The sequence below is a fragment of the Stomoxys calcitrans genome, chromosome 3, assembly GCF_963082655.1.
Source record: "Stomoxys calcitrans chromosome 3, idStoCalc2.1, whole genome shotgun sequence".
In the NCBI taxonomy this organism is placed as follows: Eukaryota; Metazoa; Arthropoda; class Insecta; order Diptera; family Muscidae; genus Stomoxys; species Stomoxys calcitrans.
In genome coordinates, this window is record NC_081554.1 from 26,061,933 (window position 1) to 26,082,469 (window position 20,537).

The following is a 20,537-nucleotide window of genomic DNA, read 5'->3' on the forward strand; positions in this document are numbered from 1 at the left end:
AGCACCTCACAAATGTCGACAGCATTAGGAGGGGATAACCACCGCTGACAATTTTTCTGATAGTCTCGCCAGGATTCGAACCCATGCGTTCAGCGCCATAGGCGGATATGGTAACCTCTGCGCTACGGTGGCTTCCAATAAAACGATTTCGATATCAATTTTGCAAATTTTTGCCCATTTACATTTCACTAAGGAACAGGGGCAAACTTCTCACATATCAATGAGTGTAGTCCGGTTCAAGTTTAAGCTCAATGATAAGGGGCCTCCTTTTTATAGCCGAGTCCGAACGGCGTGCCGCAGTGCGACACCTCTTTGGAGAGAAGTTTTATATGGCATTGTACCACGCAAATGTTGCCAGCATTAGGAGGGGAAAACCACCGCTGAAAATTTTTTCTGATGGTCTCGCCAGGATTCGAACCCAGGCGTTCAGCGTTATAGGCGGGCATGCTAACCTCTGGGCTACGGTGGGTTCGATACCTGACAAGAACAAATACTAAGGAGTGATCTTGGATAAGAAACTTAATTGGAAGTGTCACATTCAGGAGCGTACTGAGAAGGCTCGCAGATGTTGGGCACTATGTAGACGCACCGTAGGCTCGAAATGGGGCCTGAATCCGAGGATAGTCCACTGGCTCTACAGGATCGTGATTAGACCAATACTTACTTACGCCTCAGTAATTTGGTGGACTGCTATGGAGAAAACGCGGAACATAAGGACCATACAATAGGTTTAGAGAACATGTTGCATAGGCGGAGCGATGAGGACCATGCCCACTAGGGCACTGGAGACTATTCGACCCATCGACATACAGATTAAGTGTGTGGTAGCCATTGCGGCTATGAGACTTAAGGCGATGGGAGAATGGATTGAGAATGGGAGTAGTTCATACCATCGCGGTATAATCGTGGCGACGATAGAAAACCTGAAAGGAAGGGAAGAGGTTTTCGATCGCATACCTAAGACGAAACTTGGGATTGGGATCGAACCCCAGTATTGCCATCCGGAAGATCATGTGAAACGGATGGATTAAAGCTAGAGGACAGACAGGGCATTGGGGTCTACATTGAGCACCCAAGGACTGAGATCTGTTTTGGACTGCCTGACCATAATACTGTCCTGCAGGCAGAGATACGGGCTATCACGCAGTGCGTGACTGGTGTGGTGCTAATGCGAGGACTTCGAGTGTGAACATATTTACGAACAGTAAAATGCCCATAAGGGCAATAACAACCAGGACGGTAAGATCACGAAAACTCTTGGAATGTAAGAAGGAGATTAACGCCTTATCTGAGGATGGCAAAATCCGCTTCGTTTGGGTGCCGAGCCATAATGGAGTAAAGGAATGAAAGGGCAGACTATTTGGCGGTGAAGGCCAGATGACTGCCGTCAATAAACTTGGTTAACCCAAAGCCTTTCGGGTCGACGCAGTCCAAGTTAAGGGCGTGGGAGACAAACGCGCATTTAACACTGTGGAACAGAGCAGCAGTTGGTAGGACGGGGAAAATCCTATGGGGTGATTCGAATTGTGAAACGACGAGGCTATTACTAAAAGGAAGTAAGAAGGAGGTCAGTATAGCTTAGGGTATCATTACAGGATACATAGGATTACGGGCTTCCTTAGGCAAAATCGGTTAATTAGTGAGAAAGTGTTTGAAAATTTTGTTTCAGAGATTTTTATACCCTCCACCATAGGACGGACGGATAGACGGACGGATAGACGGGCAGGTCGACTTAAAATATCATTACGATCAAGAATATTTGTGCTTTATGGGGTCTTAGATGAATATTTCGAGGAGTTACAAACAGAATGACGAAATTAGTATACCCCCACACTAATTTCGTGATTCTGTATGTAACTCCTCGAAATATTCATCTAAGTCCCATAAAGTATATATATTCTTGATCGTCATGATATTTTAAGTTGATCTAGCCATGTCCGTCCGTCTGTCCGTCTGTCTGTCGAAAGCACGCTAACTTTCGAAGGTGTAAAGCTATCCGCTCAAAATTTTGCACAAATACTTCTTATAGGTGTAGGTCGGTTGGGATTGTAAATGTTCTATATCGGTCCATGTTTTGATATAGTTGCCATATAAGCCGATCCTGGGTCTTGACTTCTTGAGCCACTAGAGGACGCAATTCTTATCCGATTTGGCTGAAATTTTGCATGAGATGTTTTTTTATGACTTCCAACATCTGTGCCAGTTATGGTTTAAATCGGTCCATAACCTGATATAGCTGCCATATAAAACGATCTTGGATCTTTACTTCTTGACCCATTAGAGAGCGCAATTCTAATCCGATTTGGCTGAAATTTTGCCCGACGTGTTTTGTAATGATATCCAACAACTTGACTTCTTGAGCCTCTATAGGGCGCAATTCTTATCCGATTAGAACGAAATTTTGCACAACTTGTTTTGTTATGATATCCAACAACTGTCCCAAGTATGGTTCAAATCGGTCCATAACCTGATATAGCTGTCATATAAACCGATCTGGGGTCTTGACTTCTTGAGCTTCTAGAGGTTGCAATTATTATGCGATTGGAATGAAATTTTGCACCACGTGTTTTGTTATGATATCCAACATCTGTGCCAAGTATGGTCCAAATCGGTCCATAACCTGATATAGCTGCCATATAAACCGATCTGGGGTCTTGACTTCTTGAGCTTCTAGAGGTTGCAATTATTATGCGATTGGAATGAAATTTTGCACCACGTGTTTTGTTATGATATCCAACATCTGTGCCAAGTATGGTCCAAATCGGTCCATAACCTGATATAGCTGCCATATAAACCGATCTTGGGTTTTGATTTCTTGAGCTTCTAGACTGCGCAATTCTTATCCTATTGGAATGAAATTTTGCCCCACGCGTTTCCTTATGATACTCAACAACTGTGCCAAGTATGATTTAAATCGGTCCATAACCTGATATAGCTGCCATATAAACCGATCTGGGGCCTCTAGAGGTCGCAATTATTATCCGATTGAAATAAAATTTTGCACGACGTGTTTTGTAATGATATCCAATAACTGTGCCATGTATGGTTCAAATCGGTTTATAACCTGATATAGCTGTCACATAAATCGATCTTGGGTCTTGACTTCTTGAGCCTCTAGAGGGCGCAATTCTTATCCTATTGGAAAGAAATTTTGCACGACATGTTTTGTTATGATACTCAACAACTGTGTCAAGTATAGTTCAAATCGGTTAATAACCTGATATAGCTGTCATATAAACCGATCTTGGATCTTGACATCTTGAGCCTCAAGAGGGCGTAATTATTATCCGATTTGGGTGAAATTTTGTACAAACGTTTCTCCCACGATCTTCAATATCAATTATGGTCTGAATAGGTCTTCAGTCTGATACATCTCCGCAATAAACCGATCTGCCTATTTTACTTTTTGAGCCCTTAAAAGGCTCAATTCTTATTAGATTTCGCTGAAATTTTCTACATAGACTTCTACTATGGTCTCCAACACTCAATTCAATTAGCATAGCAATTCTTTTATCCTTTGTTTGTCTACAAAGAGATACCGGGAAAATAACTCGACAAATACGAACAATGGTGGAGGGTATTTTAGATTCGGGCCGGCCGAACATAGCACGCTTTTACTTGATTTTTATTTTTTTTATTTTAAATTTTGCCTTTGAAGAAAATTTATTTGAAATTTTGATCTTAGCAAACATTTCATTGCAATTATCGTGGAATTTTATTTTCACATAATATTCCAAACTCGCCATACAAGTATGACTTTCGGTGTTTTAAATCCCCTCTATAACGAAGCGAAGGCTTGATTTATAATTCATTATGTCTTAGTAAATATTTTAGGTCCAATATTTGTGTTTTTTTTACCTCACCGACTAATATGGTGCGACGTAAATATTTGCCATTTAAAACTATTGTCTTAAATTTGTGATATGGACGTGTGGTTGGTTGTTTGTGTGGCCCAGCATATTAACAGCATCTCGTTAATATGCATATGGCCATTTGAAAGAATGTTGTAAACAACATATTAGCGCTTTGACACCTTTTTGTTATTAGCTGGGGTTCCTACGAAACATATTGAAATTCATTAATTTAAATTAAAATACCGTTTTTTTTCTATTCTCTACCTCATTGGCAATATCACTTGGATTGACAGCCCTATAGACAAAAACAAAAAAAAAACGGCCAAGAATTATTTGCCATGGAGATCATAAATATTTATGGACTCTGAATTATTGCCATTATTGCGCCGGTTGCCTTAATAGGCCAATACCGACCAAGTTGACAATTCAGTGTTTCTTGCCATTGCCACACCACACCACACCACACACAAATCTTTCAAATGTGGGCTGGGGCTTAGCTCTTAGTAGCCGACTCTGTTGTGAGAGTTAAATGCAAGCGTTATGGCTTATCTCTAGATTACCTTTAAGCTTGCCATAGAAATGTCGCATTTGCCATTCGTTAGTTTTTTATGGATTCCATAATGCCTATTTGAAATTAAGAAATCATTTGGAATTGCTTCGATTTAATTACAATTTTTTACAGCTTTTTTTTCTCCAGCAGAAATTTTAAAAAAATAAAAGATAATGGCTAAGACCATAAAATTTGATGCTAATAAATTATAGTTGAGCAATGAAATTACAAAATGTCTAGAAGTTGTAAATTTTAAATGATTTGAATTTCAAAATATTTATTTTGGCCATAAATAATAATGGCATCTGAGCTGGGACAGCAGTGGCTTATGTAACAGACCGTTGAGAGCTTGAAATGATGAAATCAATTGGTTTAAAATAAAAAAAAAAAAATACGATTTAATTTTTGCTTGAAAGGTGCTTGAGAGGTTTTCTCCCTGAGCACATCGGTAGTGATAGGCAGATGATGAATCAATTGGAAGTTCCCGATTAGGGTTCCAAAGTTGTCATTGACAATTCTAAACCTTACAAAGGCGTTATCGTGAGATATACTCGGCCATCCTCTTTCGCCTATAGCGATGCCAACGTTTGGGAATCGGTTAACAAATGACCTTTTTATTGATATATTACTGCAAATCGGACGAACATATATGGAAGCTATATCCAAATCTAAACCGATTTCTACGAAATTCACCAATAACATTGAAAGTCATAAGAAAATTCTTCCTGCCAAATTTCGAGAGAATCAGTCAATAAATGACCATTTTATTGCTGTATTGCTAGAAATCGGACGAACATATATATGGGAGCTATATCTAAATCTGAACCGATTTCTATGAAATTCACCAATAATATCGAGAGTCATAAGAAAATCCTTCCTGCTAAATTTCGAGAGAATCGGTTAACAAATGACCATTTTATTGCTGTATTACTCCAAATCGGACGAACATATATACGGGAGCTATATCCAAATTTGAACCGATTTTTATGAAATTTACCAGTAATAGTGAGAGTCACAACAAAATCCTTCCTGCCAAATTTCGAGAGAATCGGTTGACAAATGACCTTTTTATTGCTGTATTGCTGGAAATCGGACGAACATATATATGGGAGCTATATCCAAATCTGAACCGATTTCTACGAAACTCACCAATAATATTGAGAGTCATAAGAAAATCCTTCCAGCCAAATTTCAAGAGAATCGGTTAGCAAATGACCATTTTATTGCTGTATTTCTGCAAATCGGACGAACATATATATGGGAGCTATATCCAAATTTGAACCGATTTTTATGAAATTCATTTTTAATATCGAGAGTTTTAAGAAAATTCTTCGAGAGAATCGGTTAGCAAATGACCATTTTATTGCTGTATTGTTGGAAATCGGACGAACATATATATGGGAGCTATATCCAAATCTGAACCGATTTCTACGAAACTCATCAATAATATTGAGAGTCATAAGAAAATCCTTCCTGCCAAATTTCGAGAGAATCGGTTAACAAATGACCATTTTCTTGCTGTATTGCTCCAAATCGGACGAACTTATATATGGGAGCTATATCCAATTCTCAACCGATTTCTATGAAATTATCCAATAATATTGAGAGTCGTAAGAAAATCCTTCCTGCCAAATTTCGAGAGCATCGGTTAATAAATGACCATTTTATTGCATCAAAATTCGAACATTTGGTACCAAAAGTGGTACCATTTGGTACTTTCTTACCAGATGGAGCTAGGGGTTTGAAATTTGGCATATAGGTACAACTAAGAAATATGTGATGGGTGGCTAAAGACCTCTTCACCATTCGTACATTTTGGTACCATTTGGTATTTTCTTCATAAATGCAGCTAGAGGTCTGAAATTTGGCATGTAGGTACAACTGAGAATTACATGATTGGTGACTAAATGATCTATTAAACATTCCTACATTTTGGTACCATTTAATACTTCAGATCGCGCTAGAGGTCTACAATTTTGGATGTGTATACAAGAAGGAAATATGTAATTGGTGATTAAGTGACCCATTCCAAATTCGTGCATTTTGGTACCAGAAAGGGCAAAAGAGTACAAAATAGCTGCTAAAATTAAGCAATTTGACTGCAGTCCTCACAAAAATACGACATGGCGAAGAAAACGTACTAGTTGTGGTGTCATTGGTACCGTGAAAGAATATATTGGGCAAATTTGAACTTTTTTTCTAACTAGTTTCATTAGTTCACTTTATGCGAATCAAAACATTGGGATACCCGTTCCTAATGCGACCTACTATTATTATACCCACCACCGAAGGATGGGGGTATATTCATTTTGTCATTCCGTTTGCAACACATCGAAATTTCCATTTCCTACCCTATAAAGTATATATATTCTTCATCAGCGTAAAAATCTAAGACGTTCTAGCCATGTCCTTCCGGCTGTCTGTTGAAATCACACTACAGTCTTTAAAAATAGAGATATTGGGCTGAAATTTTGTACAGATTCTTTTTTCGTCCATAAGACTATTTCTTGATATAGCCCCCATATAGACCGATCCGCCGATTTAGGGTCTTAGGCCCATAAAAGCCATATTTATTATCCGATTTTGCTGAAATTTGGGACAGTGAGTTGTGTTAGGGCCTCTGACATCCTTCTTCAATATGACCCAAATCGGTCCAGATTTGGATATAGCTGCTATATAGGCGGATCTCTCGATTTAAGGTTTTCGGGCCATAAAAAGCGCATTTATTGTCCGATGTCGCCGAAATTTGAGACAGAGAGTTATGTTTAGCCCCTGGACATACCTCTGCAATATGGACCAGATCGGTTCAGACCGATCTCTCGATTTAAGGTTTTGGGTTCATAAAAAGCGCAATTATTGTTCGATTTTGCCGATATTTGGGACAGTGAGTTGTGTTAAGCCCCTAGATATACCTCTGCAATATGGACCAGGTCGGTCCAGATTTGCATATAGCTGCCATATAGACCGATCCGCCGATTTAGGGTCTTAGGCCCATAAAAGCCACATTTATTATCCGATTTTGCTGAAATTTGGGAGAGTGGGTTATGTTAAGCCCCCCAAAATACTTCTGCAATATGACACAGATCGATTCAGATTTGGATATAACTGTCATATAGACCGATCTCTCGATTTAAGGTTTTGGGCCCATAAAAGGCGCATTTATTGTCCGATGTGGCCGAAATTTGGGACAGGGAGTTATGTTGAGCCCCTCAACATACTTCTGCTATATCCCATAGATCGGTCCAGATTTGGATATAGCTGCCATATAAACCGATCTCTCGATTTAAGGTTTTGGGCCCATAAAAGGCGCATTTATTGTCCGATGTCGCCGAAATTTGGGACAGAGAGTTATGTTAAGCCCCTGGACATACCTCTGCAATATGGCACAGATCGGTCAAGATTTGGATATGGCTGCCATATAGACCGATCCGCCGAGTTAGGGTCTTAGGCCCATAAAAGTCACATTTATTTTCCGATTTTGTTGAAATTTGGGATAGTGAGTTAAGTTAAGCCCCTCAACATACTTCTGCAATATGGCACAGATCGGTTCAGATTTGGATATAGCTGCCATATAGACCGATCTCTCGATTTAAAGTTTTGGGTCCATAAAAGACGCATTTATTGTCTGATTTCGCCGATATTTGGGACATTGAGTTGTGTTAGTCCCTTCGATATCCTTCTTAAATATGACCCAGATCGGTTAAGATTTGGATATACATGCCATATAGACCGATCTCTCGATTTAAAATTTTGGGTCCATAAAAGGCGCATTTATTGTCGAATGTCGCCAAAATTTGAGACAGTGGGTTCCGTTAGGCCTTTCGACATCCTTCTTCAATTTGACTCAGATCGGTCTAGATTTGCATATAGCTGCCATATAGACTGATCTCTCGATTTAAAATTTTGGACCCATAAAAGGCGCATTTATTGTCGGATGTCGCCGAAATTTGAGACAGTGAGTTGCATTAGGCCACTCGACATCTTTCTTCAATTTGGCCTAGATCAGTTCAGATTTGGATATAGCTACCATATAGACCGATCTCTCGATTTAAGGTTTTGGGGCCACAAAAAGCGCATTTATTGTCCGATTTTGCCGAAATTTATGGTCCAGAACGGAACATATTTCGATATAGCTGCTATGGGGCATAAGGTATGCATTTTTCACCGGAATGCGACGAAAGGTGTTTTACATATATACCCGAGGTGGTGGATATCCAAAGTTCGGCCCGGCCGAACTTAATGCCTTTTTACTTGGTTTTAGATATTTTTCTACACATTTGTCGTTGTCAATGAAATTTAATCTTAAACAAAATTTTCATAAAACTTTCTATAGAGATAAGATTTAACGAGAGGTCTTCTTATGACCCAATTTATATCAGTAACAATATAATATGAGAGGATATATCATCGATCTACGCCTTTCTTCCATATTCTAATCCTTATGTTGTATTCTTTCTTTCATTGCAGTGTTTAATGCGGAGTAGAGCAAGTGCCCACCGTTAATGATAAAAAGTAATATTACAAAAATTGTGTAAAATTGTGTCTGAAAGAAAATACATAATCATATATTCATTATAATCAATACATAATTTTAAAAATATTAATAATAATATTTCATTTACCTTCAAGTAGTCTGGAATGCCTAACAACAAACTGTAGAATTGTGCATTTTCAGTATTGAAAGTTTAAATAATTGTGAGCAAATAGTGAAGTTTCCATCACCATAACATATCACCAATCAGCTTTTTTGAATTTCTTGTCAATTGCTTGTGGATTACTTCGTTGACATTTTGATAAGAATTGATATAGCAGCTCATGATCTTTTGAAGACATATGCAAAGAGAGACATCTTCAAGATCAGAGGATAAAAGGTAAGTACGATTGATTTTTTCCAAAATAAATTTAATTTTTTTCACAAATATGAAATATGAAAAAAAAAGAAAATTAGTAACTGAACTTTGTGTTAAATTTAATTGTTGTATGGATACACATTTTAAAAATATTTTCATAAAACAAACATCTATGAGATAATAGTAATTTTATATATAACCAGTAAGGAATGGCAAAAGTCGGGCGGTGCCGACTGTATAAAACCCTACACCTTCCCTATAAATACAATGTGTGACCTATATCCAATTCTGAACCAATTTTGATGGACCTCGGCGAGCATATATTTTCAAACTGTAAAAACCATGGTTTTCAGATGACAACATTATGGCAAATTACAAATTATATATATATATATATACGATATATATATATATATATATATATATATATATATATATATATATATATATATATATATATATATATATATATATATATATATATGACAGCTATATCTAAATCTGGACCGATTTCCTTGAAATTCACCAGTGATGTCGAGAGAAAATCCCTCCTGCCAAATTTCGAGAAAATCGGTTTACAAATGACCATATTATTGCATTATTACCGAAAATCGGACGAACATATATATGGGAGCTATATCTAAATCTGAACCGATTTTAACCAAACACTATGTATATTGTGGTAGTCATTGAGGTAAGCGTTGTGCAATATTTTGGCAAGATTGGTCAATAAATGTGCTTGCAGTGGCTCTAGGAGTGAAAATCGGCCGATATATATGTATGAGAGCTATATCTAAATCTGAACCGATTTTCATGAAATTCTCCAGTAATGTCGAGAGTCGTAAAAAAATCCTTCCTGCCGAATTTCGAGAGAAACGGTTTACAAATGACCATTTTATTCCATTATTACTGAAAATCGGAGAAACATATATATGGGAGCTATATCTAAATCTGAACCGATTTTGACCACACCCTATTTGTATTGTGGTAGTCGTCAAGGAAAGCGTTGTGCAATATTTTGGCAAGATTGGTCAATAAATGCGCTTGCAGTGGCTCTAGGTGTGAAAATCGGGCGATGTATATATATGAGAGCTATATCTAAATCTGAACCGATTTCCATGAAATTCACCAGTAATGGGTCGTAAAAAAATCCCTCCTGCCGAATTTCGAGAAAATCGGTTTACAAAGGACCATTTTATTCCATTATTACTGAAAATCGGACGAACATATATATGGAAGCTCTATCTAAAACTGAACCGATTTTGATCACACTCTATTTATATGGTGGTAGTCGTCGAGGAATGCGTTGTGCAATATTTTGGCAAGATTGGTCAATAAATGTGCTTGCAGTGGCTCTAGGAGTGAAAATCGACCGATATATATGTATGAGAGCTATATCTAAATCTGAACCGATTTCCGTAAAAAAATCCTTCCTGCCAAATTTCGAGAGAATCGGTTAACGAATGACCATTTTATTGCACTATTACTGAAAATCGGACGAACATATATATGGGAGCTATATCCAGATCTGAACCGAATTTTTCCAATTTCAATAGGCTTCGTCTCTAGGCCGAAAAACATGGCTGTACCAAATTTTAAGACGATCGGATGAAAACTGCGACCTGTACTTTGTACACAAATTAACATGGACAGACGGACAGACAGACAGACGGACAGAACTAAATCGAATCAGTAGTGGTGTGGGGTATAAAAATCAATTTGTGTTTGTTTGTTTGTTTGTGTGTTCCTTATAGACTTAAAAACGGCTGAACCGATTTTCTTGAAATTTTCACTGATGGTTCATAATGATCTCGTGGTGAAAATAGGTTACTGAATTTTTTGATATCTGAAGGGGGAGCGGCCCTCCCCCCAAACCCAAACTTTCAGAAACGCCAGATCTCGGAGATGGGTGATGCGATTTAAGCGAAATTTTGTGTGCTAGTAACCTACAAACAAAAATTTATTATCCAAATTTCGTATAGGGAACCTAGGGGGGACGCCCCACCCCAAAACCTACCAAATATATATACACACCAATCACGACAATATGGGACTCAAATGAAAGGTATTAAGGAGTAGAAAACGTGTCTGATATTCAATTTTACGTCCAAGTGTTTGGGGGACCACCCAAACCCACAAAACAGCCCTTAATCGGACATATTTACCGACCACCGCAATATGGGACTCAAATGAAAGATATTTGCGAGTAAAATATGAATCTGATATCTAAATTTGGGACAAGTTTCGGGGGGTGCACCCCTTCCCCGAAACACCCCCAAAATAGGACTTATTTACTGACCAAAGCAATATGGAGCTTAAATAAAAGGTATTTCAGTGTAGAATACGAATGTAATAGCCAGATGTGGGACCAAGTGTTTGGAGGGGGCCGCCCATCCCAGAGAACATCCCCCAAAGGTGAAAAATTTACGGCCATAGCAATATGGGGCTCAAATGAAAGGTCTTTGGAAGTTAAGCACGAATCTGATGTCAATGGTCGGGAAAAGTGTCTATGGGGCCACCCACCCCCATTACACCACCCAAGTAGGTATATTTGCTTACAATATGGGGCTCAAATAAAATGTATTTTTGAGTAGAACACGAATCTGACATATATTTTCAAAGCCAAGTCACTGAGTGGCCGCTCCATCGCCCAAAACACCCCCCAAACCGGTCATGTTTGCCGACTCTGGAAAAATGGAGCTCAAATGAAGGGTATTTGGGAGTAGACCATAATTCTGACATTAACATTCGGGACCAACTGTCTAGGGGACGTCCCACCACCATAACAACCCTCAAGTAGGACGAATTTGCTCAACAAGACAATTTGGGTCTTCAAGACAGTGAAGCTCGATATTCATAGTTTTTAGGGTCCATACCCCAAACCGGACATATTTCCTGGCTTTTTCAATAAGGGGTTTGAGTGAATGGTATTTGAGATTAGAAAACGAATTTGTATTTCAATTTTGAGACCAATGGCAGTATGGGGTTCAAATATATGAGAATGGAGCACGTTGCTGATATATTTTCAGGGCCCATAAATCGGGCATATTTACCGACCATGCCAATGTGGGGCTTAACTGAAATGAATTGGGGGTAGAGCAAGAATTGATACCCACTTACGGGACCAATTTTCTGGGGGTCTACCCCTTTCCCAAAATACCCCACAATGAGCAATTTTTTACTGGCCATTGCAATATGGGGCTCAAATAAAGGTATTTGGGAATAGAATACGAATTTGATATCCAAATGTAGGACCATGTATTTAGGGCATCACCCCTTCCCCAAAACTGCCCCCAAAGGGTAAAAATTTTTCGACCATGCCAATATGTGGCTCAAATGAAAGGTATTCAAATACCTAAAAGAAGAAACAAATTTAAAGAAATATTCTCTGAAAATAAGATCTCAAATTTCAGTAAAATTATCTTAAAAACTCAAACTTTGAAAAACAAAAACAATTCCAACGAAAATATTTGTCATACAAATTTTTTATATTTCTATCAAATTCCAATTTCAACATCCCAATAATCTTCTTGATGGCTACAGCGATTTCTACAAGCTAAATTTTCCAAATACCCCTTAGATGTAGATGGATATGTTTACGAGTGCATGTAAACCAAACCTGTATGGAAAAATGTGTCCAAGCCTCACTGAAATATGCGATGCTGCTGTGGCTGCCATCCAAAGTCCGGTCTTAGATTGTGAATAGTTTGTCAACTTGTTTGGCCAGGCAGGCAGTCAGGCATGCAGCCACTCGTGTGTAGGCAAGCCAATGTGTTGTGATCGCTGTGGCTGGCGATTTGCTAATGACCGGTAGCTAAAACGCATCTGCAAATTATTGCGCATCTTCATTGTGTTATCGCATCTGTTCGATCAAATGCAGATATAAACATTTTTTTGTCTGCTCATTTGTTTTTTTTTTTTTCTTCATTTGTTTTTGGGATAGTGAATTTATTTTGTGTGAGAATGATGTTGTTGTTATTTTAATAGAGGAATGCAGAAATTAAGAAACAATTAAAAATATATTTAAAAATTAAAAACAAATTAAGTTCGGTCAGGTTGAACTTTGGATACCCACCACCTCGGATATACTACAAACTAACCGAATTACTTTAAGTCCGGTGAAACCTACACCATTTAAGAAAGATGATCAGGTATATCAATATATGTTAGGAACGTTGAGGAGGTCTAACAAAATTCACTATGTCAGACCATAAAACCGAAGATTGGTCTATATAGTAGCCATATCCAAATATAGTCTGATCTGCACCATATTCAGTATGTATAGTAGTCTAAAACAACCAAAACCCAGACCAATCAGGTAATATATGCGCTTGTTATGGGTCCAAGGTTTGAAATCGGTAGATCGGTTTATATCCAAATATTATCCGATTAGGATCATGCTCGGCACAAATGTCAAGGGGTGTAACATAACCCATGGTGTCGAAATTCAACGAAATTGGGTAATAGGTGCGAAAGTGGGTAATAAGTGCGATTCGATTGCGACCATGCTCCGAACGATTGTCAAGAGGTGTAACATAACCCGTGGTGCCGAAATTAGGCGAAATCAGGTAATAAGTGCGTCCTTTATGGTCCATAGACCTTTAATCGGGACATATTAAACAGGGATGTTGAAGAGCTTAACGTAGCCCTCTGTGTGAAATCTGTTTATGAATGCGCCTTTTGTGGCCCAAGAACTTAAAGCGGAAGATTGGTATGTATTATAGCCACATCAAAATATTTTGTGATCTAGACCATATTCGGCACAAACGCCGAGGGGCCTAATACTACTTGCTTCAGATTTCGACAAATGTCAAGGGGCTTAACATAACTTGTTGGGCCAAAATTCGGTGAAATCGGGTAATAAATGCACTTTTCATAGTTCATAGGCCTTAAATATGGATATCTGTACATATGGTAACTCTACCCAAATAATGATCACTCTTGACCATATTGAGCAGGCATATTGAAGGGCCTAACACTTAGCGCCAATTATTGGATCAAGGCCTTAAATCAGGATGACAGGTCGGGACCATATTCGACATGTATGTCGAGGGGCCTTACACAACTTGTGCCAAATTTTTGCAAAATGGAGTAGTAAATGCGGTTTTTATAGGCCAAGGACTAAAATCGGGAGATCGGCTTATACGTATAGAAGCTATATCCAAATATTGTCCGAATTGGACAATACTTGGTTCGGATATCGAAGAGATAAGCATCACTCAAGGTGCTAAATATCCTCAAAATGGATTGTTCGTTCTATAGGCCCAATACCATTAATCGAGAGATCGAGCTATACGTGGGCACTATCCGATATAGCCCATCTTCGAATTAAACCCGTCTATGGACAAAAACCAATCTGTGCAAATCTAGTATCCCAATTACCTTGGGATAGCATCTTAAACTTCCTTGCGATAGTATCTTATTTGGGATAGTATCCCAATTAACTTGGGATGGTATGCCAACTAAATTCGGATAGTATCCCAACTAACTTGGGATAGTATCCCAACTAACTTGGGATAGTATCCCAATCAACTTTGCATAGTATCCCAACTACCATGCGATACTATCCCAACTAACTTGGGATGGTATCCCAACTAACTTCGGATAGTATTCCAACCAGCTTGGGATAATTATCTATCTAATTTGGGTTAGTATCCCAACTAACTTGGGTTAGTATCCAAACTAACTTGGGATAGTATCGCAACTAACTTGGGATAGTATCCCAACTAACTTGGGACAGTATCCCAACTAACTTGGGATAATATACCAACTAACTTGGGATGGTATCGCATCCTCCCTGGGATAGTATCCCAACCTCCTTGGGATAGTATCCCAACTAACTTGGGGTGGTATCCCAACTAATTTGGGATAGTATCCTAGGTAACTTGGGATTGTGTCCCAAATAACTTGGGATGGTATCCACAACTAACTTGGAATGGAATCCTAACTAACGTGGGATGGTATCCCAACTAACGTGAGATAGTATCCCAACTAACGTGGGATGGTATCCCAACTAAAGTGGGATCATATCCCAACTAACGTGCATGGTATCCCAACTAACTTGGGATGGTATCCCAACTAACTTGGGATAGTATCCCATCAAACTCGTGATAGTGAACCAACTTGCTTGTGATGGTATCACAACTAACTTGGGATACTATCCCAAATCTCAAATAGCTTGGGATAGTATCCCAACTACCTTGGGATAGTATCCCAAATACCTTGGGATAGTATCCCTGGTGACTTGGGATAGTATCCCTGGTGACTTGGGATAGTATCTCATGTAACTTGGGATAGTATCCCAACCAACTTGGGATAGTATCTCTACCAACTTGGGATAATATCCCAACCAACTTGGGATAGCATCCCAACTAACTTGAGATAGTACCCCATCAAACTTGTGATAGTGTCCCAGCTAACTTGGGGCTGTTTGATAGTGTCGCAGCTAACTTGGGACTGTATGATAGTGTCCCATTTAACTTGGGACTGTATCCCACCTTTCTTGAGACAGTATCTCAATTCCCAATTTAGTTGGGAGTTATATCCTCAGTAAGCTGAGATAGTTGGGAGTTATAGCCTCTCAACTAACTTTTGAATGTGTTCCAACAACCTTGAGATAGTATCACAACTAAGTTCGGATGGTTGCAGATTACCTGCGATTATTTTTCAGATCAAGAATGGTCTATAACGATATTTGCGGAGAGTCAGGCAACGCTTTAGATCTCGCGTGTAGTCATTTGAGTTCCAGACTCGTTATGAGATCGGTCAGCAGCTTGTCGAACCATAAAGAAGGGTATCCAGCTCTACTGGTTGCCGAGCCATCATAGGGGTGGAATGATTCGCTAATGGTCGTAGATCGTACTGCTGTATCGGTGAACCCTTCCCTATGCGAGCCTCTTGGTATGGTGGACGCTTTTTGCGATGAGTACGCAAATATGGCGTGGATTCATACAGTGAAATGCAGGTCAAGTATTTTGCTGTACAGGACATCATATATCCTGAGGCTGAGAAATTTTGACCCTGGCCCGTTGATAGGGGTCCTGTTGGGTCATTGAGATCATGCTGGAAACAGGAAGAGGCGGATTTTTGACGGATCTGTTGTGACGACTAGGAAATAGAGACCATTCGGATTCGATTCGTTTTTTTCATATAGCACTATCGACAATTTAGACTAATGTATTAGACTGAAGTGGCAAACTGGATAAATTTGATATTTAGATAGACAGTTTTGAATATTAGTTTTATACGTGTCTTATAAGATAGGTTTAAAAATCATTTAGAAGATTTTGTTGATGTTAGGCGGTCTCCTGACTTTTGAGGTGAATTGTGTTAGGTCCCCTGACACTTGAGGTGAGTTATAACATCAAACTCCTAAATACATTTCATTTGATAGCCACCCTGTCCAAATCAGTTTACATATCCGTTTGGGGGTTTTTTGGATGGAGTGTTCCTTCCGGTTGGCCTTATTTTTTGCAAATGCAATTTTGCCCATGTACATTCCACTACGGAACAGGGGCAAACTTCTTATATATCAATGAGTGTTGATCGTTCAAGTTCAAGCTGAATGATAATATGCTGAAAATTCTTGTTTACCACAGAATATAGCAGCTATTAAGTAGATTGGCTGATAATCAATCGGCTCCTGCTGCCTTTTGGCTGTTTTCTATAGCCAGGTACGATAATTTCCTTATGGCTAAGCGGTATTACTTATGTATGGGGATTGCTTGTGATTTCTCCACATTTGCCGCCTTGGGGAAATGTTTTCTTCATATTCTTAGCAAAAAATGTATATCCGTTACCAGATTTCTTTCGTTGTGTCTTCAGCTTGATGGACCTGCACCGTCAAAGCCATCGGTTTGATGTTTAATTCTTAGTAAGAATTTTTTGGATTTTATTCTGACTTCTAAACATCTCGAATCAATAGCACTCATCTGTTTTCAATATCATTCCATTACTGTCAAATACAATATACTAATTATTTAAAAAGAATTAACATTACACCACACACGACTACCCAGAAAACTACAGTTCCTGAAATTGTGCCATCAATCGATGTAGCTAAACGAAAATTTTCATCTTTACCACTCACCCAATGCCAAGAAAGTGAACATTTTCCCAAGAAAAGTGAAATTTATTACCATTGAAATGGGTTTATATGAGAGCGAGCGAGCGAGTGAGTGAGTGAACGAGCGATAAACATTAGGCAATATTTTAATGCAAATTTGTTTGGCTACTTTTGTTTTCTTTTGCAAATAAAGAGTTCCCGCTCCCGCTCGAGCGGCTCAATTTGCAATTGCTAGCCACTAATTGCTAGTCACAAAATATGGCTGGAGGATGGGAACGAGTCTTTTTACAGAACATGGCAAATAAACACAACAGCAACAACTGACAACTCTCAAAATGGAATTTCAATTGCCAATTTGCAAAATTCAAAAGCCAAATAAGTCCAAAGCAATGATAATAATTATAATGCGAATAATAACAATAATAATACAATGACAACAACAACTACAGCAACACGTAGAGCAACAACAACAACCAGTTGTTGTACCAGTTTTGTGGTACATGATAATGACAACAATAAGCATTCAATCAGGCACAAAATATGCAAACGTTTCTCTCCACTGGGCCCATAAACAATGGAAATATTTGAATTGATGTTTAAAAATAGCACAAATGCGCTAAATGTTTGCTAAAATTAAATATCGCTGCGGCGGCGGCAACGTTTGTTGTCACTCACTGCCATATGTGTGCTATGGCTGTGGTAGAGGGAGGCGGGCGCACGCCATCAAACATACTTGTAGGCAAAAGATCCATCATACAGCCGACGGGCATCAATTGTAGAACTACACCATCAAAACAAGTTAGCAATTTACAGTGGGCAAGAAGGCAAAACCATTGGCTAAAGGCATTTCGAACTACAAAGAAATCTTTGAAATACTAGCATGCTCAACTATGGCAAAATGAAGCAAACAGTTGGAGAATGTGCCAAATTCAAAGGAGTAAGTGTCGTGTCAATGTTAAGTATCTTTGCAAAATTTCAAGTGGCTAACTTTATGTGGTCGACCGCTATCGTGATTTCGACATACGAACGGAGGGGCATGGCTAGATCGACTCCGAACATCGGGATGATCAAGAAAATATATACTTTATAGGGTAGAATATTTCGAGGTGTTACAAACAGAATAACTAGATTAGTAAATCCCCTTCCTATGGTGGTGGGTATAAAAAGGCGTTAAGTTCGGCCGGGCGGAACTTTGGATACCCACAACCTCACTTATATATGTAAAACACCTTTTGTCATAATCCGGTGAAAAATGCATAATTTATGCCCCCAAATCAGTAATATCAAAATATGGTCCGATTTGGACCAAATTCGGCACGGACATTGAGTGGTCTTATAAATACAAATCATTGTTCAATTTTGTAGAACAAAATATTGGTCTCTTTGGTAACTATATCCAAATATAAACCGATCTGAAACATATGTGACACGGATGTCGAAAAGCCTAACATAAGTCACTGTGTCAAATTTCAGGGAAATTGGATTATAAATACGCCTTTTATGGGGCCAAGACTTTAAATCGAGAGATCGGTCTATATGGCAGCTATATCCAAATCTGGACTGATCTAGGCCAAATTGAAGACGGATGTCGGGGGGCCTAACACAACTCACTGTCCCAAATTTCGTTAAAATCGGACAAAAAATGCGCCTTTTATGGACCCAAAACCTTAAATCGAGAGATCGACCTATATGGCACCTGTATAAAAATCTGGACCGATCTGGGCCATATTGCAAAAATATGTCGAAGGGCTAAACATAATTCACTGTCCCAAAGTTCGGTGACATCGGACAATAAAAGCGCTTTTTATGGGCCAAAAACCCTAAATCGAGAGATCGGTCTATATGGCAACTATATCCAAATCTGAACCGATCTGGGCCAAATTGCAGATATATGTCGAGGGGCCTTAAACAGCTCGCTGTCTCAAATTTCGCTGACATCGGACAATAAATTCGCCTTTTATGGGCCCAAAACCTTAAATCGAGAGATCGGCCTATATGGCAGCTGTATAAAAATCTGGACCGATCTGGGCCATATTGCAAAAATATGTCGAAGGGCCTAGCATAACTCACTGTCCCAAACTTTGGTGACATGGGGCAATAAATGCGCTTTTTAAGGGCCCAATCCCTTAAATCGAGAGATCGGTCTATATGGCAGCTATAACCAAATCTGAACCGATCTGGGCCATATTGCAAAAGTATGTCGAAGGGCCTAACATAACTCACTGTCCCAAACTTTGGTGACATGGGGCAATAAATGCGCTTTTTAAGGGCCCAATACCTTAAATCGAGAGATCGGTCTATATGGCAGCTATAACCAAATCTGAACCGATCTGGGCCATATTGCAAAAGTATGTCGAAGGGCCTAACACAGCTCGCTGTCTCAAATTTCGCTGACATCGGACAAAAAAAAGCGCTTTTTATAGACCAAAAACCTTAAATCGAGAGATCGGTCTATATGGCAACTATATCCAAATCTGAACCGATCTGGGCCAAATTGCAGAAATATGTCGAGGGGCCTAACACAGCTTGCTGTCTCAAATTTTGTTGACATCGGACAATAAATTCCCTTTTATGGGCCCAAAACCTTAAATCGGGAGATCGGTCTATATGGCAGCTATATAAAATCTGGACCGATCTGGGCCAAGTGGAAGAAGGATGTCGAAGGACCCATCGCAACACAATGTCCCATATCTTCGCGAAATCGGGCAATAAATGCGCTTTTTAGGGCCCAATACCTTAAATCGGCGGATCGGTCTATATGGCAGCTATAACCAAATCTGAACCGATCTGGGCCATATTGCAAAAGTATGTCGAAGGGCCTAAAATAACTCACTGTCCCAAACTTTGGTGACATGGGGCAATAAATGCGCTTTTTAAGGGCCCAATACCTTAAATCGAGAGATCGGTCTATATGGCAGCTATAACCAAATCTGAACCGATCTGGGCCATATTGCAAAAGTATGTCGAAGGGCCTAACACAGCTCGCTGTCTCAAATTTCGCTGACATCGGACAAAAAAAAGCGCTTTTTATAGACCAAAAACCTTAAATCGAGAGATCGGTCTATATGGCAACTATATCCAAATCTGAACCGATCTGGGCCATATTGCAAAAGTATGTCAAAGGGCCTAACACAGCTCGCTGTCTCAAATTTCGCTGACATCGGACAAAAAAATGTGCTTTTTATGGACCAAAAACCTTAAATCGAGAGATCGGTCTA

The 20,537-nt window shown here is 39.0% G+C and overlaps 1 protein-coding gene across 1 annotated transcript in view; it reads left to right on the plus strand.

Moving 5' to 3' along the window:
* The window catches only part of LOC106088715 (protein decapentaplegic), a 332,467-nt gene that overhangs the window by 34,633 nt on the left and 277,297 nt on the right, over positions 1-20,537 (plus strand). Inside the window, exon 3 of the mRNA XM_059365934.1 lies at positions 8,872-9,275. The gene's annotated coding sequence lies outside the window, so the exon portion shown is untranslated. The remainder of the gene's footprint in view (positions 1-8,871; positions 9,276-20,537) is intronic.